This window comes from Notamacropus eugenii, chromosome 2, assembly GCF_028372415.1.
Source record: "Notamacropus eugenii isolate mMacEug1 chromosome 2, mMacEug1.pri_v2, whole genome shotgun sequence".
NCBI lineage: Eukaryota > Metazoa > Chordata > Mammalia > Diprotodontia > Macropodidae > Notamacropus > Notamacropus eugenii.
In genome coordinates, this window is record NC_092873.1 from 191,755,473 (window position 1) to 191,782,925 (window position 27,453).

The window sequence follows — 27,453 nt, forward strand, 5'->3', positions numbered from 1 at the left end:
CTCACAAGTGTTCAATAAGAATCATAATATATTTGGTCTGTATCTGCAGCATGGGGATACTAATACTTGCTCTACCTATCTCCCAATATTTTTGTGAGAAAGGGGCTTGATAAGCATTTAAGCATAATATAAAAGTGAGATTGTTATTACTGAGCAACCTCTGATGGAATATAGATAATTAAGTAGCCCTTTATTAAAACCTGCTGAATACCTGATCAAGTCATTTGCATAAAGTATGGATAAGAAGTTAGGTGAACCAGAGATTCTCACACAAAGAGGCAAATACAGCTACTAAAATTTGGTAGGATAAGACTCATGACTAGAATATGGCTCTGCAAGGGTATCATACTTATTCAAAGAGGGAGCTAGTTAACATTGTATATTAAAAAGATGTACTTATGTGAGGAAATATAGGAACCAACAGAGAAAAGCATGGTGGAGAATATTTGGAAATAGAAGCAGTATTATCTTCAGAATATGCACAGACCACCTATACAGAGGAAATAAAAAAATAATTTGAGAAATTCAATTCCGTTCAATTCAGTTCAACAGGTATTTATTTACTGAGCACCTGCAACATGCCCAGTCCTGTGCTAAGGTGCTCAAGATGCGAAGACAAAAATGAGACAGTTACTTCCATCAATGAGCTTGGTGAAGGTTGTTGCTTGTCCTTTGCTCTTGAAGTGGACCAGGGCATCAGGAAAGTGATGCCACAACTTGCAAGTGAATTAGATTTAAGTGAGGGAAGGCAAGGGTACCAGCTTCACTTTCTCCTCTGGAGCCTTCTGGGTCTGGTGGCCACCTATACATCGAGATGATTTGGAGATGGCCCCCCCTTGGGGAGGGTACAAAATGTCAAAATGTATAAAAATATAGCAGGGCATGAGAAAAGCTTCCATATCTGGTTCAAGTTGACTGTGTGTAAAAAAATGGATAAAGTGTTAGACCTGGAATCAGAATACTTGAGTTCAAATCTAGCCTTAAACACTTAGCAGCTGTGGGTCTAGTAAATCATTTAACCTCTGTCTGCCTCCATATCCTCATCTGTAAAATGAGGTTAATAATAGCACCTACTTCTAGAGTTGTCGCAAGGATAAATTGAGAGAATATTTGTGAAGTGTTTTGCAAACTTTAAAGCACTATACAAATGCTATAAATATTTTGATGGTGATGGTGATGACAGTGATAAATATCAACTGAGTGTTCTGTCTCTTTGGGGATGATGGATTCCCTGGCTACTTTTGACCTACTGTGTGACTCAGTGTTAAAGAGCTTTGTGCTTCGGGAATGAGGAAGAAACCCCCTTCTTGCCTATTGAACAAGAAGAGCCAATGATTCAATGGGCTTTTAAAAAAGGAGCGACTCCTCTCTTGTCTCCTGTCTTCCTTCAGCCCTCTTGGAGGTACCATGCTAGTCTCAGAATGTTGTGTGTTGGGGGAGACTGATTGGACCTTCTCCACCCCTGTCACCGGCTCCTACATGGCAGCTAGCTTGAGCCTGGAGTCCTGGGACCCTCTTCTTCTTTGGACTTCTTTGCCTGATTCTGGGTTAATAAACAGATCTTTAGATGATTGTAGCCAGGCTTGAAGGTGGCCTTTTGAGTTTTACCATCATAAATGGTGCTGGCTGTACATAATACAGGAGTCCCTAAGCACTCTCAGAAAAGATGAACACTGACCAGAGGATGAGCCCAAATCTCTGACCTGGTTTGCCAGAGTTATCTATTGTGAGAAGGATAGAACAGGGCTGATGTGAAATGTAAAATCTCTATTCAGTTATCCTAACATGCTTGATGTGTTGTTGATTTTAAGTTTCAATCTCCAGGTAAACCTCTAGTAGTTGTTATTGCCACTTGTTCAAATTATGTCAACTTGGACTTGTAAAAACCTTTAATATTTAGCATTTCTTTTGTGTGTAGGAAATAAATACCAGTGCTATACCTATTTACATTGTATGCTTAGTACTTTCTGCTCCTCCTTTTGAAGAAATTACAGATCTGGGGCAAAAACTAATCAAATAAATCTTCCACAGGTGCTGTTGTTAGGGGGTATAACGACCAAAGAATGAAAGAACAGTAGTCTTACCTTTCTTTTAGTTGAGCCTTCCCAAGGACTGAGCCTGGTCCAGGCTGTGCAAAAGAGGTTCGGAACATTTTTGCAGGGAGGGAGAAGGCACAATGCTCCAGCCCCTTTGACCAAGCAGTGGTTACAATTGTTAAGTAAATAAGTAAGTAATTAGAAGACATATATAAACAAATATCAAATAATTTGGGGAGTGGGGCACTAACAACTAGGGGAATGAGGAAAAGACTCTTCTAAGAGGTGACACTTGAGCTGAGCCTTGGAAAGAAGCAGGTGTTCCTAGAGGAGGGGGTGAAAAAAGAATTGCTGCCAGGGGGACCAGTATGGCAAAAGTATAGAGACAGGAGATGGTTCACCATCTACTTGGAATAGCAAGTACGCTAGTTTGGTTGTAATGCAGTGTGTGAGGGGGAGTAATGCAGAATTAGTCTGAAAAGATATTTTACAGCCATATTTAAAAGGTCTTTTCTTTAAATGTCACACAGAAGTTTGTATTTTGTTGAATAGACAATAGGAAGTCAATGAAACTTCTGAAGCTGAGGAGTGTCGTGGTCAGACTTTTGAGTGAATGAATGGATGAATAGAAAAAAATTAATTATAAGTACCAGACACCATTCTAAACTCTGGGGATACAAATTGTACTTTCTCTCAAGGAGCTTACAGTCCAATAGAGGGAGTTAAGAGAGTGGTGGTCATGAAAGGTATTTTGGTCTTGGAAGTATCAGAGGAACAATAGGATAGTTGATTTATACATATTTTCCAGAAGATGTTGTTGATTTGATTTCAGTTGCAGTGGTATATGTATGCATAGGCAGGACAGATAACTGGGGTGGATCTGGGCCAGCTAGCTGCAGGAAGATAATTCTGTTTTGGAGGGTGGAACAACAGCAGTAGCAGCAGTGGTTTGGCAGCAGGATGGAAGATAATCTGCATGAAGGAGCACAGTCAGGTCTGGGGCTAATGCAGTTTGATGTTGCTGGGAACCCTGAAATGTCGGGGCACAGGGCGAGTCTGCCTGGAAAGAATTCAAGCACTCAAGCCTTTTTTCAGTCAAAGTAGCAAGGTCTATTGTAATGCCAATAGAGTGCCAATAGATTCCTAATGAATTTGCGCCTTAATGGGGGTAAGAGTTATACTTACATACAAAAAAAGACTGAGAATATCTGGATGGCATTAAGGAAGGGCAAATAGCCTGGGGTGGCCCCAGATAGATAGAGTGGGCATTCAGTTATCAAGTCAGCATAGCCCTAGGGCATTACAATTTGGAAGGTATACCAACAAAGTAGAAGATGGTGTGTAAATGAGTCAGCTAGTAGCACAAAGGATAGAGCACTCAACCTGGAGTCAGGAAAACTTCAGTTCAAATTGACTTCAGATACTTACTAGCTGTGGGACCCTTTGTAAGTCACTTAAGTTCTGTTTGCCTCAGTTTCCTCAGTTGTAAAAATAGGGATGACAATAATAGCACCCACCTCAGAGTTGTTGTAAGGCTCAAATGAGATAATATGTTTAAAAGCACTTAATACAATGCTTTGCACATAGTATATGCCATATAAGTGCTTATTCCCTTACCCACTTTCCTTTCTGAATCAGATAACAAGCCTGACTCAGAGGCATGATGGAGAGGATTTCAAATATCCAGACATCTACTGGAGGTCTCTGTCTTTTGGTCATAAGCAGAGGAGATAATAATTTCTTGACTTGCTTTAATGAAAATTTCATATTTCAAAAGGTGGATGTGCTACTGGAAGGAACTTCTGTTCTGGATCTAATTGTCACTAATAATGGGAACTGGGTTGCTGAGGTGTAAATGAAGGAAAATTTTGAAGGGAAGTGAACATTTTATTTTAGAATGTAGCATAGAGAAGAAAAAAGGGGAGCTGTCCATAGAAGCCAATACAGATGCACAGGAAATTCATTGGCTAACTTAAATTTTAAGAAAACATGTCCAGAAACCAGAGACAGGAGCACGTTACTGAGAGATGAATACCAAAAAAAGCATGGTGAGACCTATATAGGGTCAGCCTAAATACTCAGAAAAAGTTAAGACTGGCAAAAGTCTACAAAAAGGTTCTTTTGTTTTGTTTTTGTAGCTATGTTGGAGAAAAGAGGGTGAAAGAAAGCATAGGATAGCTACATGGGGTGGAAGGTAAGAGATAATGGATATTAGAGCTTTTAAATTAGTATTTTGTTTCTCTTTTTTCTCTGTCAACAAGATGATCCTTAGACTAGAAACAACAAAGGAATAAATGGCTGAGAGGGAGTTAGCATCCAAGGTAAATAATGAGGTAGTCACGCAATCACCTAACTTTCCTTGATGAGTTCAAGCTGTTAGGCCTAGCTGAATTACAACCCAGGGTACTTACCAAGAGAACTGGCAGGTGTGACTGCTGAGCCACCATGATCTTTGAAAGACTGAAGAACAAGAGAAGTGCTACAGTATTTGAGAAAAGAAAAAGCTGCAAACTATAGCTTGATTTCTATTCCTGAGAAAATTCTACAATTTATATTCAGAGGGAGTTTTAGTGATCACAAAGAACCAGAATGTCATTATCGACAACAGGTCACATGAGATCATTTCTTCCCCTGCTCCTGACATTTTTCTTATACTGATAGGTGGAGGAAATTCCATGCATATAGTTTACCTAGATCAGGAGTGGGGAATTTGCAGCCTCAAGGCCACGTGTGGCCTTCTAGATCCTCAGGTGCAGCCCTTTGACTGAATCCAAACTTAACAGAAGAAATCCCCTTAATAAAAGGATTTGTTGTGTAAAAGTTGGACTCAGTCAAAAAGCCACACTCAAAGACCATGAGGGCCACATGTGACCTCAGGGCTGCAGGTTCCCTACCCCTGACCTAGATTTAGCAAGACTTTTGACAGAGTGTTTCCTGCTATTCTTATTGCTGTGATGGAGAGATTTAGGTGAAACCATTGTAGTCAGGCAAAATTAAAACCAGCTGAATGACCAGATTCAAAGTCATTAATGATTTGAATCAACTTGAAGATATCAAGTGGTGTGCCACAGGAATCTGTGCTAGACTTTTTGCTGCTTGATATTTTTATTAATGATTTGATAAAGGTATAGATTTTATGCTTATTAAATTTGTAGGTGACACAACCCTGGAATAACCATCTCAACGAATGACACTATCAGGATTCAAAAAGACCTTCATATGCTACAATAGTGGAGCAAAACTCATAAGATGAGATATAATAGGGGTAACATAACATCCCTGCTTCAGTTAAAAAAAGTCAACTTTATTAGTATAAGTTTGGACTAGATAGTCATTCATCTGAAAAAGATCCAGGGATTTTGGTAGACTTCCAGCTCAATATGAGTCAGCAGTGTGATCATAGAACATCATGGATTTAGAGTAGTTGGGACCTTAGAATCATCTAGCCCAGGGATGGGCAACCTGCAGCCTTGAAGCCATACCTGGCCCTCTAGGTCCTCAGGTGTAATCCTTTGATGGAATCTAACCTTCACAGAACAAATCCTTTTATTAAAGGTTTATTTACTTATTTATTTATTTATTTATTAAGGATTAGTCTAGATTCTAGACCAATCCCTTCATTTTACAGATAAGAAAACTGAAGATGAAGAGAGGTTTAGTGACCTGCCAAAGGTCATACAAGGACTGGCATGGGGAAAAGAGATTCAGTGGAATTAAATTAAATTGAATCACTTCCTCTTTCTTACCTGTTTTTAACTTGAGCTTATTTTATTTTTCACAGCAACAAGTTATAGTGGAAAAAGCACCAGATTCAGAGTTAAGAGATCTGGGTACAAATACCAGTTCTGCAGCTTTCTATCTTTGTGACTTTGACCTCAGTAAGAGCAATGGGTAGAAGTTGCAAGGAAGGTAATAAGAGTTTGATATAAGGAAAACCATCTTAACAATTAGAGTTACTGATAAGTAGAATGGGCTGCCTTGGGAAGTAGTAGGTTCACCTCACTGGAGGGTGTAAATAATTGCAAATACTGGGTGACCATTTGTCTTCTATGTATTAGAGGAGATTCTTACTTAGGTCACACTAAATAGCCTCTGAAGTACCTTCCAAAACAGAAATTCTGTGATTTTTCTTCCTTTTTTTTATCCCAGAGTCTGCAGACTATGGCAGCAGCCCCACCTGTTTTCATATGACCTGGGAGCTAAGAATGGTTTTGACATTTTAAAATTAAGTTTGATTGTATTTAAATATGTAAAAATTCTTAGTTCACTGGTCTTTGTAAACAGGTTGTGGGGCCAGATTTGGTCCTTTATCTGTAGTCTGCTGACTCCATAGTTAATCGCATTATAAGAGAAACTGAAGTTACCTACCTCCTCTGTAACAAAGAAAAGGAACGGAGTAATGCTGACCCATGCCCTGACCTAGCCTCACAGTCTAAGCAACATCCTGAATCCTCTAGTTTTCCTATCTGACAAGAAGATTGGTCATTTTATTTCATCTGAGTTCACCTGATCTTTAGTGTTATTTCCATTTGTATTCTTGTAGTTATTACATTTCCTCGCTTTTCTGGTTTTACTCTCCTTGTTCTGTGTCAGTTCATACAGATCTTTCCATTTTGTGAGCTCTTGATTCCTGTTTTAGAGATGATTGTTCTCAGTTCTCTCCTATTCTTTTTGACAGCCTACAAATTAGTTTTTTTCCCTTCTTTTTTTCTTTTCTTTGAAGTCCAGCTCAACTATTAGCCTCTTTGTGAAGCTTTTCCTGACAACCACAACCCATATCAGCTCTCTTCTCTGAACTCCTACAGCCCTTGTCTGTGGTTTTCTATTTAATAATATTGTATTTTTATTGATCGGTATGTCATCTGTATATATCTCATTTCCCTAAATAAGCTCCTTAAGGACAGGGACCATATCTTCTGATTCCTTTACACCTTCCTCATTCCACATACACACAGCACCTAGTAGCATCAAGGTCACACATAGTAAATGCTCTGATAATTTTATAAATGTAGAGTTGGAATGGACCTTGGAGCTCATCTAGTTCTACTCCCTCATTTTATAGTTGAGGGAACTGAGGCCCTGTATTATTAATGTACTTTTTGCTTAATTTGAAGATCTTCCCCATACATTAATAGGTCCACGTGATCTACTTAAATCACATGGAAACCTGATTCACAGGAGTCTGTGATGGGAGGAGTTTGCTGAACAGATAGAACAGAATGGGGTGGAGCAGGAAGGGTGGAGCAGGAATAGGAAGAGGTGGAGCTGGAGCAGAGCTAAGAGGAAGTTGGTCAGGCTAGTCAGAACTGGGAAGGACAGAGGAGGCAGGCGGCTGGGTGTGAGTGAGAGAAGGGCACTTTGCTTAGGGGGCCTGTTTGTGGGCAGGCCTGGTAATGTGTATAGACTTCTTGGTTATTATGATGGATTTGGCTTTTTGGTGTCAGAATAAAATGTTTTGGTTCTGTCTTCCATGTGGAGAGTCTGATATTTTGCAATTCAGAACTGTGCTGGCATATTCATAGCCACACATTGGCACTCCAGGCCCAGAGAGGTAAAGTGATTGTGCAACATCCCACAGGCAATAAGTACTAGATTTAGGATTAAAGCCTAGGTCTTCTGACTCTAAATATAGGGTCTCCTTTCCATACTCTACTATAGTGTGTCTCAGTAGAATTAAATTAAATTGAATCACTTCCTCTTTCTTATCTGTTTTTTAACTTGAGCGTATTTTATTTTTCACAGCAACAAGTTATAGTGGAAAGAGCACCAGATTCAGAGTTAAGGGATCTGGGTTCAAATACCAGTTCTTCAACTTTCTATCTTCATGACTTTGGATAAGTCACTTAACTTCTCTAGGCCTCAGTTTCCTCATCTGTAAAATGAAGAAGTAGGACTAGATAATTTCTAAGTTATTTTTTTCCAGTTCTAATTCCAATTCTACTATTTTATTCATTATCCAATCCAATAGATAATCATTAAAGTACTTTAGAGGTTACAAAAACAAGCTTTTTACCTACCTGCTCTTCAGTGGCTTGGAGTCAACCAGAGAGAGTTAATAGAAGAGTCCCAGAATCTGACTTGTCTTTGGCTGTTTGGTTAAAACTATGGTAGTACTGAAGAAATACATTATTTCTCTTATAATTCAATTCAATTAACAATTCCCAACAAAGATACAGAGGCAGATACTAAACTATTTAAGTGAAGAGAAAAGAGGTAGAAACAAAAATCCAGAATGAAAAAAAAAATAACAAAAGGAGAAGGGACAGAAAGCTAGAGGTCTTATTTTGTAGTATCAATGTGTAGCATATTATTTCTCCTTTTTAGGGATAAAAACTATAAAGTATTCCAGCAAACAGACTTTTGCAAGAATTGAGTTCCCCATCATACTAATATTTGCCATTGGGAGAATCCTAGGGGGAAACGAGTCATCCTGAATTGTGGAAAAAAAAAATTGTGACTTGGAGGCCAAATCACAAAGAGGATGCCTCCTAACACTGGAATATTGTGCTCAGCAGCCAGAAATGACAGCTCCAAATCAGGAAAACTCCTCTTTTACGCAATCAGCTTGTTCTGTAACCACAGTGACTCCAGGAGCCTTAGTATTTTATAGGGTGAACTTCCCACTGGCAACAGCTAAAGAAGCTCATTATGCCCCACTGCCCACGTGATCTACTTCATCAACCAAATGGAACTGGGAGAATAAGTCCCTCTCACAAGATCCTTCAGTGCGCTCTTCACCACGATTTGCAGATGTCCTCTTCCTCCATAGACACACAATGAGTTTCCTTGTCTTGTGTCCTGATACAGGAAATGCATTATCCCCATCCCAAGACAAGCCTTGGGAGGGGAAGCTGAACCACTGAAAGACAGCAGTCCCCACACAAAATGAAGAGCATTTGCAAAAGCTTTTAGGAGGAATCACTCAGGATTTATGAGCCACCCTGCTAGGGCTGGCTGCAGTTGGAGCATCAGTTCATTACTAATGCTAAATGTCCATAAAGGGAGAGTGGGAGAGGGAGGGAAAGGGAGTACAAATCCGTGGGAAGACAAGTCCCAGAGGTTATTAATGCTGTATGTTTATGGCTGGCTCTGACTCTCACTGGCGGTGGGCTTAATCTACAGTGGAGTTCTTTGCTCCTGCTACTCTTAGGGCATCCTTCACAAGTTTCTTACGAATAGTTGCATAGCTTTAAAGCAAGAAGGGACTTTATTAGAAGTCATCTAGTCCAACCCTCATTCATTTCACAGAACAGAAAACAGAGGCCCAATGAAGAGAGGTGCCTAACCCAAGACCACAGAGCTGAGAAGTTGTAGGATCTAACCCAAATTTGACTCCAAATCCAGGACTCTTAAAAAGAAGATTGTCGATGACTTCATTTTTACATCATCTTCATGTACAAATTTATTCCTCCTTTCCCTCCAAGAGAATCATTCCCTGTAACAAATTAAAAAGAAAATACTAGTTCACAAAATTGACCAACATATCAACCAAGTCTGGCAGTGTACCATACCTGTAGGCCCCCATCTCTGATGTATAGTTTTTCTGGTTCTGCTTATTTCACTGCACATTTATTTTTATAAATCTTCCCAGGGATCTTTTCCATTGGAGCACAGTGCACATACATTAGGTTATTTGTGATTTCAAACTATCTCTACCTCATTTTGAACCTGCCCAGAAACCTCACAGTTCATATCAGGTAAAAGGAGCACCATTTGAGGCCAAATCCTGTCTTCTAACCTGCGAAGCAGAGGCTAAACCTGCCAATGATAACCTCTGTCTATGTCATTAATTTTTTCATTTTCACTGAACACTTATGAAATTCTTCAAGCCCAATAGTACACTAATAGAATGCCTGGGTAGTCTTTCTTAAGCTTGAATTTGCCTTAAAAGGGAATTCCTACTACTCAAAAACTGGACTTCATAAATTCAAGAAAAAATAAGAGATCTTAACCAATTTCCTTCTTCTTAGGTGCCATCCAATTCATGTCTCCTGTAATTCCCCCAATGTACACCAACTAGATAAAACTAGTAAGAAAACTTGGAGTTAATGTTAAATAAAGAAATATGTGACCTCCAGCCATTTTAGATACTTTTAGAGAAAGAGTAGAGTGAATTGAGACCCTGCCTCTGATACTTGATAGCTGTGATCTTGGGCAAGACACTCATACTCTCTTAACCTCAGTTTCCTTATTTGTAAAATGGAGATGATAAAAATTCCTGCACTATGTACTTCACGGAGTTATTATGAGGCTCAGATGTAATAATTTATATGTAAAAAGCAACCTAGGCAACAACAAAAACATAAATATCAGTTATTATTAGATATAGGTATAAAGGACACACAAATAGTAAATAAAAATAATTTTGTAGCACTTCTCTGTAAAATGATGTCCCCCTTTCCGTAATTCCCTACAACATAGTTCCTTCTTTCGACCATTTTATGATAAAAACTAGTCTGATTGGTCTTTCACCGTGTTGTTGTTGTGTTTGTCCTTCATTCTCAAAGAGGACCATGGCATCAAGATGATGACATGACCTTCAGTTGACTTTGATTTGAATGAGGGAGGACTGTGTAAGGTCACCAACCTTACTTTCTTTTCCTGAGCCATCTGGCTCCAGTGGACTGATATTCTTCAAGACCACTGGAGATGGCCCAGGATGCAATGTGAGACCCTGGCCCTGTCAGGCTAAAGTCTTATCACATTCTCACTTTGAGTGAGATACACTCATTCAATGAATAGGGTTCTTTAAGTAGTTATTCAAGGAATGGCCCCTTTAATTAAAAAAAAAATCAAACTGGGAGGGGACAAACAACCTTTCACCGAGTAGAACTCAACCAAATGCCAATTCTGCAACACAGCTATGATCCCATAATAATTGGATGTTCAGAATGAAGCACTAATATGCTGCAAATTCCTGACATACCATCAAACAAAGTTTTAGCTATTACATGAATGGTTTAATGTTAATGTATTTTACTTGATGAAAATAGTTTGCATTTTATCCTCCCAGGTAATAATAGTTAATATGTGTGTAGTCCTTTAAGTTTTGCACACAGGACCTCATTTTGAGCCATAACATCCCCCTTTTATAGATGAGGAATCAACCTCCTTTTAAGCCTCATCTCATGTTACTCTTCTCCACAAACTATACATTCCTAGATTGCCATATGCTCCTCCAGCAGGTTTTGACTTCTTTCTCCATACCTCTGTTCAAAGTGTTCTCTATATGCCCTTCTCTGCCCATCTCACTCTCACATGACTTCTTGCTCATCCTTTAAAGTGTAACTCAAATGTTAACTCCTCCAGAAAGTCTTTCTTGATATTTTCTATTAGAAATTGCCCCACCCTCTGACCAAGCTCACATAGCATTTTGTTTTATATCTCTAATGCCCTTATTCTCCAACACTCTGCTGGTAAAAGATCTGTGAATCACGATGGCTCTATGATCTAATTCCCTCTGAGTGTTCCTCCAGTGATACAGATCCCAACCATACTGTGTGGCTTTTCTGTTTTTCCACATCATCACAAGAAGCCCACTCAGCATGCTGGAAGTCTTCCTCATCTTCTCTCAGTGTTAAAAGGATATTAGTTGAGAATGCCAACTCCAATAGTCATTGGTTATCCCTTGTGCTTGCTCTGTGACTGACCCATATAATATTATGTATGTAGAGTTTATTTATTCTGAGCTATTCTTATCCCAACTTCTACTCTCACTGTTAAGTCTGGTACCTGGGAAGACTGCATTTTCCCATAAGGGTTCCCCCTGAAGGGTAGGATGGTATTCTTTTCTAATGCCATTGGCTTAAGTCCCCACTCCAGTATTGGTCTTCTAATTCTGGCAGTTCCTTTCTTGACAGCCTATTCCTCCAGTCAGAGTTCATCACTGGAGCCCCCATTAGACCAAGTACCCACTCCAACCATGTCTCCAAACTCATCCCAGCCCATGACTACTCTGATTAATTCTCCACCTCTGCATCCATGTCTTTCTCATGACAGCAACATCTCCATTTCTGTAGCCTTTTGCTCTAATTAGTGAACTTATCTCTGGAATCTCCATTTGAAGAAGCATTATCTGCCATAGTCACTTCAACCTGAGGGCAGAAACTCTTTTTGCATATATTTGTATCCTGGCACTGAAATAATGCCTGGCACTTAGTAAGTACTTACTAAATGTTAATTATTAATAAATGATCCCTCTACCTATCATCTATCTATCTATCTATCTGTCTGTCTGTCATCTATCTATCTATGTCTGTCTGTGTGTCTGTCTGTCTGTCTATCTATCTATCTCAGCCACTGGTGGGAAGAGTCAGTTCATACTTAAAGCATTTGCTACAAAGCCTTCAGTTCACCAAATTCACTTCCGAATGCAACATGGCCAGTAGACAAGTGGGAAAGTATTTATGCTATTGTTGGGTTGGGTCAAGTCAGTGGTTCTTTAACACCATGCTTACCCACGTTTGTTGTTGTTGTTGAGCTGTTTCAGTCATGTGACTCCATTTGTTTTCTTGTCAAAGATCCTGGAGTGGTTTGCCATTTCCTTCTCCAGCTCATTTTACAGATGAGAAAATCACAGATACCAGCATGGACTTCTGGCCCTTGGAACTCACAAGTTTGTACCTAAATCCAACACTCTTTCAACCTAACAGAGAACAAGAAGAATAAACACAATGGACACAGAAGCAACAGTAGAGCCACATGTTCACATATGTTGGCAACCCCTATGGGGAGATAAAGGTCTCAGGCCTCTAACCCTGCTTTTGAATGAATTCTCACTTCCGCTCAGCAACCAACTGAAAGACTCCTCTCTCTTTCTCTTTGGCCACCTACAGCTTCAAGGCCTAATTTCCTCACACCTTTCCCTTATACTCTAGATGTTTTCTCCAGCCACATATAGTTCCATAGGGTTTGTGTTGGCCCCAGTAAAGGGTCTTCCATATCCCTTCACACTCTCCCCACCCCCAGCTTTCTAGTCATATACAGCCAGCCACCTGACATCCTGATACCACTTGATAAGCCAAATGAACTCATTCCTCAGTAATGAACATGCTTCCACCCTATCATACCCACCCTTTCCCAGTGATTCTAAACCCCTCATTATCACTTTTCAAACCCTGTTCTCCATCCCATATTACTGTTCCCTTGTTTCCATGCCCTTCAAACCAAATCCCCTCCAACTCCCTACTCGGGTAAGAGGTACCCAGCATTACCACGGTGTTTTTCAGAATGTTTGTTTCATAGGTAACAAACTAGGTTTTCATCTTAAACCTTTACTTCCTTGCTTGTTCTATCTTGTTCCTACGAAGACCTATCACTCTCCTGACCCCATCGCTTCCCTGGCCACCTTTTCCAGAGCTGATTGTATTTTCCCTCATACCTCCATCACCACTCACTGCTCATGGTTGGGTAATTGGCACTTGCTGGCTCTCCCTTTACCACTATCACTCAGTAACTCTTCGTCCTTGAGGTTCATTTAATCCAGGACCTAGCACATTACTCTGTACATAGTAGGTTCCCTAATATATGTTTATTGAATTGAACTAAAATTGAAGTGGATTGAATGATTGAAGTACCATAGTGAAAATATACCATATGGGCTATAGGAATCTTTGAATTTGCATCCTGGCTGTAACACTGATCTTGGGCAAATCACTTTATCTCTCTCAGCCTCAGTTTTTTCAACTCTGAGTCAGAAATTTCTTCATAAAGTTGGTCTGAGGATCAAGAGATAATGTAGGTAAAGTACAAATCAAAACCTTTACTAAGTACCTGCTGTGTGTGTGTGTGTGTGTGTGTGTGTGTGTGTGTGTGTATAGCACTGTAGTAGCTAATAGGGGGAACACAAAATTTAGAGAAGATATGGTCCCTACCCTTACAGAACTCACAGTCTGTATTAGACTTTAGGTTCCAATTATGTTTTTTAAATGGCCAAATTTTCAAACTCAGCCCATGTTAAATGTTTTATCTTAATCCTACCTTTTGTTCTAAGGGAATGCCCCCTCCAGGAGCAAAGGAACTAGCAGAAAGAGAAAGAAGCCTGACTTCGGACTCTCCTGACACTGGGGATGGAACTAGAAAGCTCTTATGACTTTTCCCAGCCCTCCCACCAAAATAAACCCTACTGATTAGCTTGACAGAAAACAATTGAATGAAAGTTTCTAAGTAGGAAGTCTCACACACTGGCCTCCCCTAATGCTAGCCAGATGGCCAAACAATGCTTTCAAGCCCCCTCTTCATTTCTTATTAATGTTCTGGAAACAAACAATGTCATTAACTACAGTTACAGAATGGGGTAACTTGCCCTTTACCTCACATGATGTTGCTGGTATGGAAAAACAAAAAAGCTTTTCTAGTTGCCTTTTCAAAAAAAAAAAAAAAGTTATAGGGACTTGGAGCATCATAATACCTCCTATAAACAAGACCCCAAACTACAAGATAGGATATATTAAATAAGAAAACTGCATTCATGGTTTTCCAAAGCATAATGGGTTGTTAGCTGAGTCTGGGTCACCATCAAAGGCCATGATGTGGTTTGGCAGTCCCACATTCTGAATAGGGAGCTTAGGAAACCCCACATGTCCATATCCATAGACAGTTTTTGCCCCCATTTATAGCAAATCACTCTGCTGCTGCTTTCTAGCTAGGTCATTCATATGTTTAGCTGACTGGCTCAACTTGAAACATTACTCATACCCTATGGAGCAGAGTGGAGAAATGCATTTCATCTCTCTCACCTTCTCCAGAAGCGGGTGTGTGTGTGTGTGTGTGTGTGTGTGTGTGTGTGTGTGTGTGTGTGTGTGTGTGTGTGTGTGTGTGTGTGTGTGTGTGTGTGTGTCATTCATATGTTTAGCTGACTGGCTCAACTTGAAACATTACTCATACCCTATGGAGCAGAGTGGAGAAATGCATTTCATCTCTCTCACCTTCTCCAGAAGCGGTGTGTGTGTGTGTGTGTGTGTGTGTGTGTGTGTGTGTGTGTGTGTGTGTGTGTGTGTGTTCCTTCCCTAAAATGTGAATGTTTGCAATAAAGAAAAGACACATCATTGCCTTCCGTTTCATGCCAGTGCGAACACTTTTCTCACTCAGGGATTTCGATTGCTCTGTCGGAGGAGGTCATCTGTGCCTGATGGGCAGGACTATAATTTATTGGTTTAATATGCTCATTTTGTGATGCCTTTTAGCAGAATTTTCCCATTTCTTATTTTCTGTCTCCTACTTCATGTTTTCTGTCATGATTTATAAGATTTTTGAATATTGTCATCTTCAAGGAAGTATTAGTGGGCAGGGAAATGAGGGGACTTTCCTGAATTTGGAAAAATCTCTATTCTGCTTTCAAAGTGAGATCACTAGGCCCTAATATTGAAAATGCACATAAAATACACAACATCTCGCTGGCCCTTGGTTTCCTCATCTTATCAAAATAAACTGGATGACCTATAGCTATAAGGAAGCATTATATAATGGAAGGAATGCTGAATTTGGAGTCAAGAATACTTGGGCTCAAATCCTCCCTCCATTACTTGCAAGTTTTGAGCATGGGCACGTCACCTAAGTCTTTGAGTCTCAGCTTCCTGGTACATACAATAGGGATGATAATATCTATCTCCATAGGCTGGTTGTGAGGCTCAAATGAGATAACATATGTAAAACAATTTTAACTCTGTAAATGCTAGTTTTATTATCTCTACAGTTCTTTCTATATCTATGATTTCTTTAGAATTTATTATACACTTCCTTTTTAAAAATTTATCTTTCCATATGTCCTAGCAAGGACAGGGATTGTGACTTTCCACGTTCCCTTCCCTGTTCTCCTTCTCTAAGATCTTTTCCCCTTTGCTTCTCTCCCCTTTTATCTCTTTTTTTTTTTCCCCTTGTTGGAGGGTTAAAAATTTTTTTCCCCTAGAGCCCACTCGTATTCACTCTCCTCGATCCTGAACATAGGACATTGCCTTGGTAGGGGCACAGTAAATGCTTGCTGACCTGTTGATTGATGATTTAACCAAGAAACGTGTATCTGCTTCCTCCTCTAATGGCCTCCCACACTGCCACTTTTCCTGGGCCAGCTACCCTCATTCTGGTGAAAGGGTAGTGGTTTCACTAGAAATGAAAGAGTGGAAACTAGACTCCAAGTACCAGATTTGGGACCCTTGGAGGCCCATTATTCTTTAGCTCTCTACAGAGAATCACCCATTTAATGATCTGTGAAAGCTTAGCTTAGAATCATGTTTAGAAACTTGACTACATAATGGATCTGCCCATCCTACTTATGTCTCCCATGCTGTACTATATAGTTGCTTTAGTATCTCTATGCAGATAATTGTCAGAACCATATATCCGCTCCTAGTCCTTCTAGTTAAATGACAGTTTCACATCATCCAACAATCATAAAAAAAAATATTATATACTCACACTGTATATCCTGTAGACATCAGAAACTCAATATGTTTAAAACAGAAGACACTATTTTTCTCCCAACCCTCACTTCCTCCACCTAAAATCTGCCCTTCTGAACTTCTTCCTAATTTCTGTTGAAGGCACTCCCATCCTTCTCTTCACCCAGGTTCTCAGTGTTGGAATTAATCTCCCTGACCCTACATATCTAATCATTTGTTAAGTCTTATTGATTCTATCTGTACAACATCTCCTTCTTCACCTTTCCAACACCACAATCACTACCCTAGTTCAGGTCTTCCTCACCTCCTGCCTAGATTATTTCTTGTTGTGGCCTCCTAATTTCTCTCTCAAGTGTGTCCTCTCTTCCTTATATCCACACAGCTGCCAAGGTATTACTCCTAAAGCACAGGTGACACCAAGTTACTCCCCTGCTCAGTTAATTCCAGTGGCTTTCTATTACCTGTTAGATGAAATAAAAACTTCTGTTTGGCATTTAAGGTCCTTCTCACCTTAGCTCCAACCTACCTTTCCAGACTTAATATACATTACTTCCTTTCATGCACTCTGTGTTTCAACCAAACTGGTCTTTTTGAGCCTCACATCCTTTTATACTGGCTTTTCCCAGTACATAGAATGCACTCCTTTCTCATCTCTGCTTCTCAGAATCCTCAGTTTCTTTCCTATCAAAGGTTGGTTCAAGCTTCATCTCCCACACTAGACATTTCCTGATGATTCCAGTTCCTAGCATCTTGCCTTCAGTACATTATAATGGACAGTTCACCTCAGAGCCAGAAAGGCCTGGTGTCAACTCTCACTTCTGACACATTTTCACTTTGTGACCCCAGACAAGAATCACTGTAAAACCATAAGTTGTAGAAAGGGTATTGACCTGCACTGTTAGAATTTCCTCATCTGGAAATTCCCTGTATCAGTGAAATCACTGGTCCAATACTTATACCTATACTTTATGTATGTCAATATGTGTACATGTTTTCTCACCTAGTAGAATATAAATTCCTTGAGGGCAGAAACGATGCCATTTTCATTTTGGTCTCTTCTATACCTAGCATAGTTCTGGTTATCTTAATTACTTGCTTAATTACATAGTGCTGGTGTTGGTTATCTTAATTAATTACTTAAGTATCCTAAGTAACTGAATTAGATCAAATATACATAGAAAAAATCTGTAATTTATTCAACACCTCTTATGAGACAGATACTGTGCTAAGCACTGCAGATACAAAGAAAGGTAAAAGATAAAATGAATGATTTTCATTACATGAAATTAAAAAAGGTTTTTGCACAAACAAAATCAATGTAGCCAAAATTAGAAGGAAAGCAGGAAACTGGGGAGAGGGGGATTTTCAGCAAGTTTCTCTCATAAAGACCTCATTTCTCAAATAAAGAACTAAGCCAAATCTATAAAATGAGTTATTTTCCAGTTGATAAATGATCAAAGAACATGAATGGGCAGTTTTTAGAAGAAATCAAAGCTATCTAGTCATATAAAAATGCTCTAAATCACTATTGATTAGAGAAATGCATATTAAAACAACTCTGAGGTGCTACCTCACACCCATCAGATTGGCTATATGACTGAAAAGGAAAATGACATATGTTGAAGCAGCTATGGGAAAAACTGGGACACCAGTGTGTTATTGGTAGAGTTGTGAACTGATCCAACCATTCTAGTGAGCCATTTGAAACTAGGCCCTTCTAAGGGCCTAGTTGAAACTAGGCCTTCTAAGGATTCCTGATTTAAAAAAATAGAGCTAACTGGAAACTTTGAAAGACAGACACAGGAGTAAAGAAAAAAAACAAATTATAGATATGAGTACTCACTCCAATCATAAGGGACTAAAGATGAAATGTTTACAATCTTATACATGGAGATAATACATGAGCCCCCTCAGAACCCTATCATTATTAGAGATCATAGAAGGCCTATAATAAGACAGAGGGCTTAGGTATAAGTTTGTTGTGCCTTTTTTTTTTAATGTTTGGATGATCTTAAAAGAAAAGGGAAGGGTAAAGGAATGCATTGGTGGGGGGCATGGAAGGAGAGTAAGGTTGGGGGAGTTATTTTACTAGGGTATGCACATATACAAAAAAGGAAGGAGGAGAACAAGCAACATTTAAACCTCACTTTCATCTGAACTGGTCAAAGAAAAGAAATACATACACGTAGTTGGGTGCAGAAATACAGCAGAAGGGAAAGGAATGAAGGCAGGTTGGGGAGGGTTAATATGAAAGAGGGTAGATTGAAGGCATAACAAACTCTAACCACAGAGGATGCTTCTCAAGTGGGGGTTTAAAAGGAAAGAAAGAAAGTGTAAGAATCTGTGCTCAGGCTCTGGACAGGGAAAATAAGAGAGGAAGGGGAGCAGAATCAGATTGCACCCACCTAGACTATTAGTGCTCAGCACACTTCTCTTTCACCACCCTCTTCTTTATAAAGAAGGAGTGGGAAACTGATTAATGCAATGACCAACATTCCAAATGAAATATGCTACCGAATTCCTGACAGAGAGGTTATGGTACAGATTGAAACGTGTAATTTTGGGACATAGACAGTTAGGGAAGTTGTTTTGGTTAACATGCATATTTGTTACAAGGGTTTTAGTCTTTCTTTTTCAAGAAGACAGGGGAGGAAAGTGGGTAGGATAGGAGGTGAATTTTCATTATTTGAAAAAATAAAGATAAGTCTCAAAACAGATGGTTTTAAAAAGAGTATAGGTTGAACACAACTAAGTTTGGAAAAGAAACAGGAATCATTAGGGGGAAAGGAATGGAAATAAAGGATTAGGCAGTAAGGAACAGGGGAAGGAAAAGAGGAATGAAGGAAACAAGCATTCCTTAAGTGCCTGTTATATGCCAGGCACTGGATTAAGCACTTTACAGATATTTTTTTCCTTTAATCCCTACAACCTCGGGAAAAAATTCTTTGTAGCAAATTTCTCTAATAGAGGTCTAATTTACAAAATATGTAAGGAACTTGTTCAAATATATAAGAATAAGTCATTCCTCAACTTCAAAATGGTCAGAACATATGAAAAAGCAGTTTACAAAGGAAGAAATTAAAGCTAGCCGTAGACATATAAAAAATGCTCCAAATCACTAATAATTGTAGAAATACAAATTAAAGCAAATCTGAAATAATACCTCACACCCCTCAGATTGACAAAATTGAGTCCCCAAAAAGGGAGAGGACAAATATTGGAGGTGCTGGGGGGAAATAGGTACATTAATGCACCATTGGTAGAGCTGTGAATTGGTCCAGCCTTTCTGGAGAGCAATTTGGAATTTTGCCCATCCTTGCAGCTGATGGACAAGCAGGAATAGGTTGCAACTGGAGAGAATATGTACAACAATGAGTTCATAAACATTTGAGGATTTGAGTGTTTTTATATACATACCTGGGGAATCTTTGTGTATTGGTCTAGGGTCTTAAGCATAGCCAGTACATTGCTAGGTGGTGACAGTCTGCCTTAAGGTCAACACTAGATTCACAGCCTCATATGTCTAGAGCTAGAAGGGACTTCAGAGACCATCTAATAAAACCCCCTTATTTTATTTTTGAAGAAATTGAAGTCTAGGAAGTCTGTGATTTGCCTCAGGTCCTATAGGTAATAAATATCAGTATTGGGATTTGAAACCAGGTCTTCTGACTCCAAAGTCATTGATTGTTCCTGCTAGTGTCCATGATTCATCCTTGCTCATATCTTCTGAGTCTTCCTCATTCTCTCAGTGAAACTTGTGTCACAAGGGAAGCAACACCTCCTATACCTAGCATCGTCTGGGAATGAACTCCTCGAAATCGTATTCTCCAGATAACTGAAACATAACCATTTAAATGTTGACTTTTTTTAAAAACTGGTTCCTAGACAGCACATAATCTAAGGTTCCTTTTTCTGGTGAATTAGCATTATCATGTACATCAGTTTCTGTGCAGTGCTATAATAACTGTGATAACTGCAAGGCTATTAGGATGCGTGTTTGCCCCCACACTTTCTAAATGGTCCCAGATACCTGTAGCAGCTTTGTGAGGGTCTGGTCTGAGTTTGTAACTTTTTTGTCTCCTCCCTCACTGTCAACTTTCACATCTTGCTGCTGTCAATGTGCCTGCTTCTAATTACCCCAACTTTCTAATTTGCTGCTTTTAATCTGCTACCAACTGAGAAACTAGATAATTAAAGTTGTTAGAATGGTTTTAAAAGTAAGAATAAGTAGGTTCTGTATGATATCCTAGGATTTTATGGAATAAAAATAGATTGTAAAAGAAAGTTGGAGAGCGACATTGAGGTCATCTAGTCTAACCCCCTCATTTTATAATATGGAATAGATTTGTTGAGTTTGCCATTAACTAAAATATGTGAACCTCAGTACATAAATTATATGACTTCTTTTTGGACTACTTGGGGCTTTTTAAATTTCCTATTCTTGGCTGTGTGCCAAACATTTGAGAATGTTGGATAAATAAATTCTAGATAAGTCAGATGTGTTGCCCAGAAGTAATAACATACTAATAGCACTTATACATATACATATGGACATTTGTAGGTTATAAGTGATAGCTAGATATGGATATATGACTTCAATATAAGTTCACAAAGTTATATATTATATATAATATCACTAAACTATTTATCTATTATATAGAAGCATATTTTAATACAAAATCTGCCTAACATATATTTTATCTATATGTAAGTATGTATGTGTATATACATACATACATAATATATATATGATTATATGCATGTATATATTAGACTGTACTTATGATTTCATAGCTGAAGAGAACTCCAAGTGTGAAAATGCCTTCTACTGATGTAGAGCAACATTTCTTTTGTAACTCATTCTTAGAGAGTCGCCCGAGGTACTAAAAGGTTAAGTTGCTTTCCCATGTGTCTTAGGAACAACTTGACCCCTGATCTTCCTGACTCCAAGACCAACCCTCAGTCCAGCATTACATGTTGAGTTTCATTCACTAAGATATTAAATTAGATCATTGTTAATTTATTAGATTCACTTGCCATCTAGTTCCATAAAGAGATGGAATACAGGTAGTTAATCTGATAGAGTTAGAGAATCTGATTTGACTGGCTTAGTCACTGTTTTGTTACAGAAGCTGGTTGCTTCTTAATAATGTGTACTATATGGGTCAATTTATTTTTAGTCTTAATTTTGGTAACCATAGAAATAAGGTAGGTAAATGACAAAGGGGAAAGTTCCAGGAAAGGCTTATAGCTTCAGGTACTGTCTGGAGCCAGGGTGGAGGGGAAACTTAGGCTTCCAGGGATTGGCATGAGGGCAATGGACACTTAGGAGAGGGAATATTGGGGAGGAAAGGGAGTATATACAGGGAGGCATGCATGGAGGAGAGGATATGAAGATAAAGAAAAACAGATGAAAAATTGCCAAACAAACTTCTTAACAGTTTCACTTTGGAGCAACCCCTGTTAAACCTATCCATGGTTGTGTTATAGCAAGTAGCATTTCTGGAATGGTTGCCAGCTGTATTCTAGAAGTCTATCATTAGTTAACATCCAGGAACACAGAAAGGGCTTTGCAAACTATCCTAATTCTAAAATGAAGTGGAGGTTTTCCAGCAATAGTGAAGCAAGAAAAATAAAAGTCATGTTCTACTTCCCCTTTTTCCTTTTTTGTTTACATGAAATATCTATGGCATTTTTAAACTTGGAGATTTAAAAATTTTGTTTTGTTTTGAATTCCTATGTTTAGCAGACATTTTAGATGTGGAAAGCTACTATCCTGAGCCTATTTCAGATAAGTTTCCACTTCAGAGAACTATCAACTCTCTTGAAGTTTCTCAGTAACTGAACTTCATAGATAACAGCAGGTCGGAAAACAAGCACAGTTAATCCCTCAATACAAAAAACATTTGGCCCATATCCCGGATTAATACAGGATGCCACAACTTGGTCAGGCCTCAGCCTCTTGAGAATGTGCTCATACAGTTCTCTGAAAAATGTATTGAGGACCATGAGGGAACCAAGTTTAATTGCTGTGCCATAGTAAATGCACAAGCAAGAAGCTTTCATTCATGGTCAACACCTAGAAGGCCATAACTATAGCCCAGCTGCTGCTCAGTGCTCCAGGAAGCTTCTAGCACAGGCGAGAGGCTGCCTTTTAATAAGCAGACCTTTTGATAAAGCTGATTACCCTTTCCTTCCTGCTGGAGGCTTTGAGCAACAGCCAACTTCTCCATGTAACAAAAGAGGGCGGGAAAAAAAAATCCAAACATGGGTTTCATTATAAAACCAGGAGGGGTGAGAGAAGTATATTTATTCTGTAAGATAACACACACCTGCTCTGGGCTTGGGAGGCTCATTTTCATCTGTTGCCATGGCAGACTTGTTACACTTCAAGGCCATGTGGCTTTGTTTCCTTTCCTGAAACCTGGTCCTTGTCCTACCTTTTCTAACACAATGACATGGAAGCTGGCAAGAGCATTATTGATTCCTCCTTTTCTCTATTAACATTTCATGTTTACTCGGCAAAGGCCCATGCCTGGCTTTTCCTTTGAACCACTGGTAACGAGGGCCCAGTGCTGTCTTGTGTAGCCACCATCATTGTTAACATTCCAGTTTTCCTCTCCTTCCTCGCCAGCCATAAACAAGTTCTGCTTCAATGACCTTCTTCCATCTAGTTTTATAAATGAGTGGCTGGGTTCCATGTTTTGCTGCTAATCCAGGTGCCTGGGTAGTACACTGTCAAGCAAAGAAGCACGTGAGAAAGGATAAAAATAGAATGGTAGTTTTGGAAGGGAGCCAAAGCAGCTACTTTTCAACTTGCCATCCACGTGAAATCTACTAGTCTCAGATGTGCCAGCTTTCTCTCTCTGTTTCTTCATCTCTCTTCTCTTGTCCTCTCCTCTCTCTTCCCTTCCTCTCCTGTCCTCTCCTCTGTGTGTTGCCTTCTAGTTCCCATCCTTAAAGTAAAGAGAGAACTAGGAGGTCAGGAAAGGTGCCAGAAATATCTGCTCTAATGTTTAGGAAACTTTCCTCCAACCCTCAGTCTACAACATGTCTGGTGTGTCTAGAAATGAGCAGGCAGCTTCCACACAGAGATGCCTTAATTTGTTCATTCTTAGACCCAGCTCTTCATGTTGCCTAGCACAGATTCCAATGTTACTTTCTAATGACTTGGGCAAAGCAGGAATTCCGATACCAGGCTACATGTTTCTTGGGAGGTTTACAAGGATTCCTACACTAAACATGAATTTCTTTCCAATATCGTAGTCTTTACTCTGCTATTTTCAGTCTCTCATCACCTTTCTTCTGGGTTATTGTGATACTCTCCTAGTTGGTCTCCCTACCTTCAGTCTCTCCCATCTCTAGTCAATCCTCCACGCAGTTGCTGTTAGAGATGGACTTAATATTAGCGCTTCTGTTCAGGTTTGATGTTTGGATGAAATGAGATACTTGCCAGTCTTTGAACAGTTAACAAAAAGAGTTTTATTTTATTCTCATGGTAAGGATTTACAACAAGAAACAGTGGCATTTAGTTTCTCTGACATGTTCTCCCTCATCTTTGTTTGTTAATCTATCTGGTCAGCAGGTCAAGGTAAGGTGACTTGCCTTTGATCTTTTCAGAAATCCACCAAATTGGAGGGGTGCATTAGATGACCAAGAATCTGTGTCAAGGGAGGCAAGAGTCAATCAAATCCCAGGGATAGTTTTGTTGCCTTTTAGGAAAAATTAATTCCTATTTCAGGGAAATGATATTAAGATTTGAGTCCCATCATATTTACCAAAATTGATTCTCCTGAAACAAAGGTCTGAGAGGCAGCATGATGTAGTACATAGAGGGCTAGACATGGAGTCAGGAGGATCTGGTCCAAATTCTGCCTCTGACATTCTCTGGCATTGTAACCATGGGCAAGTCACTTTGGTTCTTGGAGCCTCTGTTTCCCCATCTATAAAATGTTGACAGTACAAGTACCTGGCTCATAAAGCTATTGAGAGGATCAAATGATTTAACATCTCTAAAAGCACTTTATAAGCTTTCAAGCGCTAAATGAAGCTGTTGTGCCTTTTAGGTTCCAGTCATTTAGGTTAGTTGTCAGTGCTCTTATCTTTTCTCTACTTGGTCCTGTCTTTTATAATAGTCACTCATGTATAGCTCATAAACTCCATCCTTAAGCTTTTACCTCAAACTGCCCATTCAGTAGAAAACAGAACAAACAAGTAAAGTTAGAGGCAGAATTTCAAGACCAGTTCTGCAAACTCCTTAGGTGCCACAAATTCTGTTCCTTATATCCCCCATCTCAACCATGGGCTTCAGGAGGGCCTTGGCAAGTCTGCCTTCTCAACATCTCTCCTATCTGTCCCCTTCTTCCCATTCATACAGCTACCACTTGACTCCAAGCCCTCTCCACTTATTCCCTACATTATTTTAATAATAGCCTCATTGGTCTCCCTGCCTCCAGTCTTGCTTCTTCTCTAATCCATTCTCTCCAGTTGCTGTCCCTAAAGATCAGACCTGAAGTTTCTCCCCTACACAGGAAGCTTCAGTACTGGCTCAGTATTGGCCTTGAAGATAAAAACAGACAAGGCCTTCACAATGCGTATCTAATTTATCTTTCCAAGATGATTTTACACTGACTCAACGGATCTCCCTTGTGTATGACATTCCATCTCCTGCCCCCCATGCCATTGCCCAGGCTTGCCCTCATGTCCATAATGGCCTTGTTCATCATTCTCTTCTCTTGAAATACTTAGTTCCTCTGAGGTTCAGCTCAAGTGACACTTTCTACACAAAGTCTTTCTTGATTTCTCCTGTTACTGGTGCTTCTTCCCAATTACATTTTACCAACCCTGTTTATATTTTGTAGTATATTTACTTTGTGGCAGCTGGATGACTCAGTGGATAGTACTTTGGGTCTGGAGTTAGGAACGTCTGATTTCAAATCTCAGACACTTACTAGCTGTGTGACCCTGGACAAGTCACTTAACCTTTGCCTCAATGTACTGGAGAAGTCAAACCGTTGCAGTATCTTTACCAAGAAAATCCCAACAGGGTCACAAAGAGCCAGACATGACTTAATACCACCAACAACTATATTTACTTATCTGTTGTTTCCTCCCAGTAGAATTCTTTAAGGGCAGAAACTATTTTGTCATTGTATCTCTAGTGCCTAGCATATTCCTAGTACATGGTAGGCACTAATAAATGATTGTTAAATTGATCTGAATTGGCTATAGGAGATATAGACTGTCAGTCTTAGAAAGTTAGTCAAGTGACTGATCCTTCTAGTTTTGAGGAGTTTGTCTAATCTTATTACATATTTTTGGCATGTGTTGCCTCAGTCAAAGAATAAAATTCATGCTTCTCCTGTTGTAGTAACAAATGTACCCCCGGACAGCAGAGCCCTCATGTCTCTCTCTCTCTCTCTCTCTCTCTCTCTCATGTGACATCAATATTCCCAGCAGCTGTAACATAATATTATTATCACAAGTGTTGCCCTTGTGGAGTTAGAAATTCATGGGAAAATCAACGTCCTTCTGTACCATAAAGCCAATGTTAGAGAGTTTGATAAGATTGATTAATGGTGAATCTGAGCAGGTGGTTACCATACTCTCATCTTGTCTGTTGACTTGATGGTGATAAGAAATTTTTAAATCACTCCTCCATTGAAAATAAAACTTGGTCTTTAAGATATGAATAAATGAATTAAAATCATTTAGTAAACATTTAATATATGTTAAGGACTATGCTAAGCACTGGGAAATAGCAATATAAAGCAAAGAGAATATCTGCCCCTAAAGAGCTTACATTCTAATAGGGGGAAGCACCACATATAGGAAGATGGTGGCCAAGGAGGGGTATTTTGATTTGGAAAGTTAGAGGTGGTGAGTGGAACCATAAGAGCATAAATTGACATATCCCATCCAGGAACAATGTCAGTTGATTTGATCATGGTTCACAGTTTCATAACTAGAGGGGTGAGTCATAAGGACTGAGGCCAGGCAGTTAGGTGGTGCAATGGCTAGAATACTAGGCCAAGAGTTAGGAAAATCTGAGTTCAAATGTGACCTTAGACACTTTATAGTTGGGTGATCCTGGGCAAGTCATTTAGACTCTGTTTACCTTAGTTTCCTCATTTGTAAAATGAGATAATCATTGTAAAGCACTGAAGTATAGTGACTGGCACATAGTAAACAATCTAAAAATGTTAACTATGATAATGATGATATATTAAGGAGGAGGGGGGAATGGTTGGGATGGGGATGAAAGGAAACATGGCTTGGATTTCCTGAAATAATGTCCTAGGAAGGCAGTCAGCAGCCAGGAAAGTGAAGTTTCAAGTCATGGACTCTACCAAAATTCCTTTTAAAAATTCAATTCAATTTGGCAAGCATTTATGAAATGTTCCAGGGATAAAACCAACATAGTTGCTGTCTTCAAGGGGCTTATATTCTCTTGAATATTAAAAAAAAGTAACACATTTTTTCTTCTTTGAAGAACTTGCCCATCTGTAAAAAGAAGACTCTATGATCCCATGTAATTTTCCCTAAAACAAGTTGATCATAGAAGCCTCAAACCAAGAGAGGAGAGAGGTACCCACCTCTGCAGGTTATGGTAATGAAGTTAATTTTGCCTTAGTAGTCCAAAGCAAATCCTCATCCTGGGTTCAGGTCTCAGCTTTGTCTCTTCTCTTGCTAGTTGTATGGCTTTGCTCAAGTCACTGTGGGTCTCAGTTTCCTCACCTGTACTATGAGGGGATTGAACAAGGTGACCTCTAAAATCCCTTCTAGCTCTAAAGGTCATGATCTTTGGATCTTGCTTTGGTTCACTAAAGAATGTTTAAATTTCCCAAAGAAAGAATTTCCTTCTTTAAAAAGTACTTTCCCACAATATGACTTTCATTCTATTTTTATTTGCTTGCAGATAGTGGACTCCATTGATTTTCCTTGGTGCAGGAACACAAGGAGCAAAAGGATCTTTTTGTTTTAGAAATATTTCTGGGACCATTTCCCATTGGCATGGGAAG

The 27,453-nt window shown here is 39.3% G+C and overlaps 2 long non-coding RNA genes across 2 annotated transcripts; both read right to left on the reverse strand.

Annotated features, from left to right (window-relative positions):
• Positions 1–539: 539 nt before the first annotated feature.
• LOC140522337 (uncharacterized) lies at positions 540–4,694 on the reverse strand. Its single transcript, XR_011973289.1, has 2 exons — positions 2,085–4,694; positions 540–915 (listed from the first exon to the last, which is right to left on the reverse strand). It is a non-coding gene; the product is annotated as an uncharacterized lncRNA (long non-coding RNA).
• A 4,526-nt stretch (positions 4,695–9,220) lies between these two features.
• On the reverse strand, positions 9,221–12,887 carry LOC140522335 (uncharacterized). Its single transcript, XR_011973288.1, has 2 exons — positions 12,494–12,887; positions 9,221–9,471 (listed from the first exon to the last, which is right to left on the reverse strand). It is a non-coding gene; the product is annotated as an uncharacterized lncRNA (long non-coding RNA).
• Between the last annotated feature and the right edge of the window lie 14,566 nt (positions 12,888–27,453).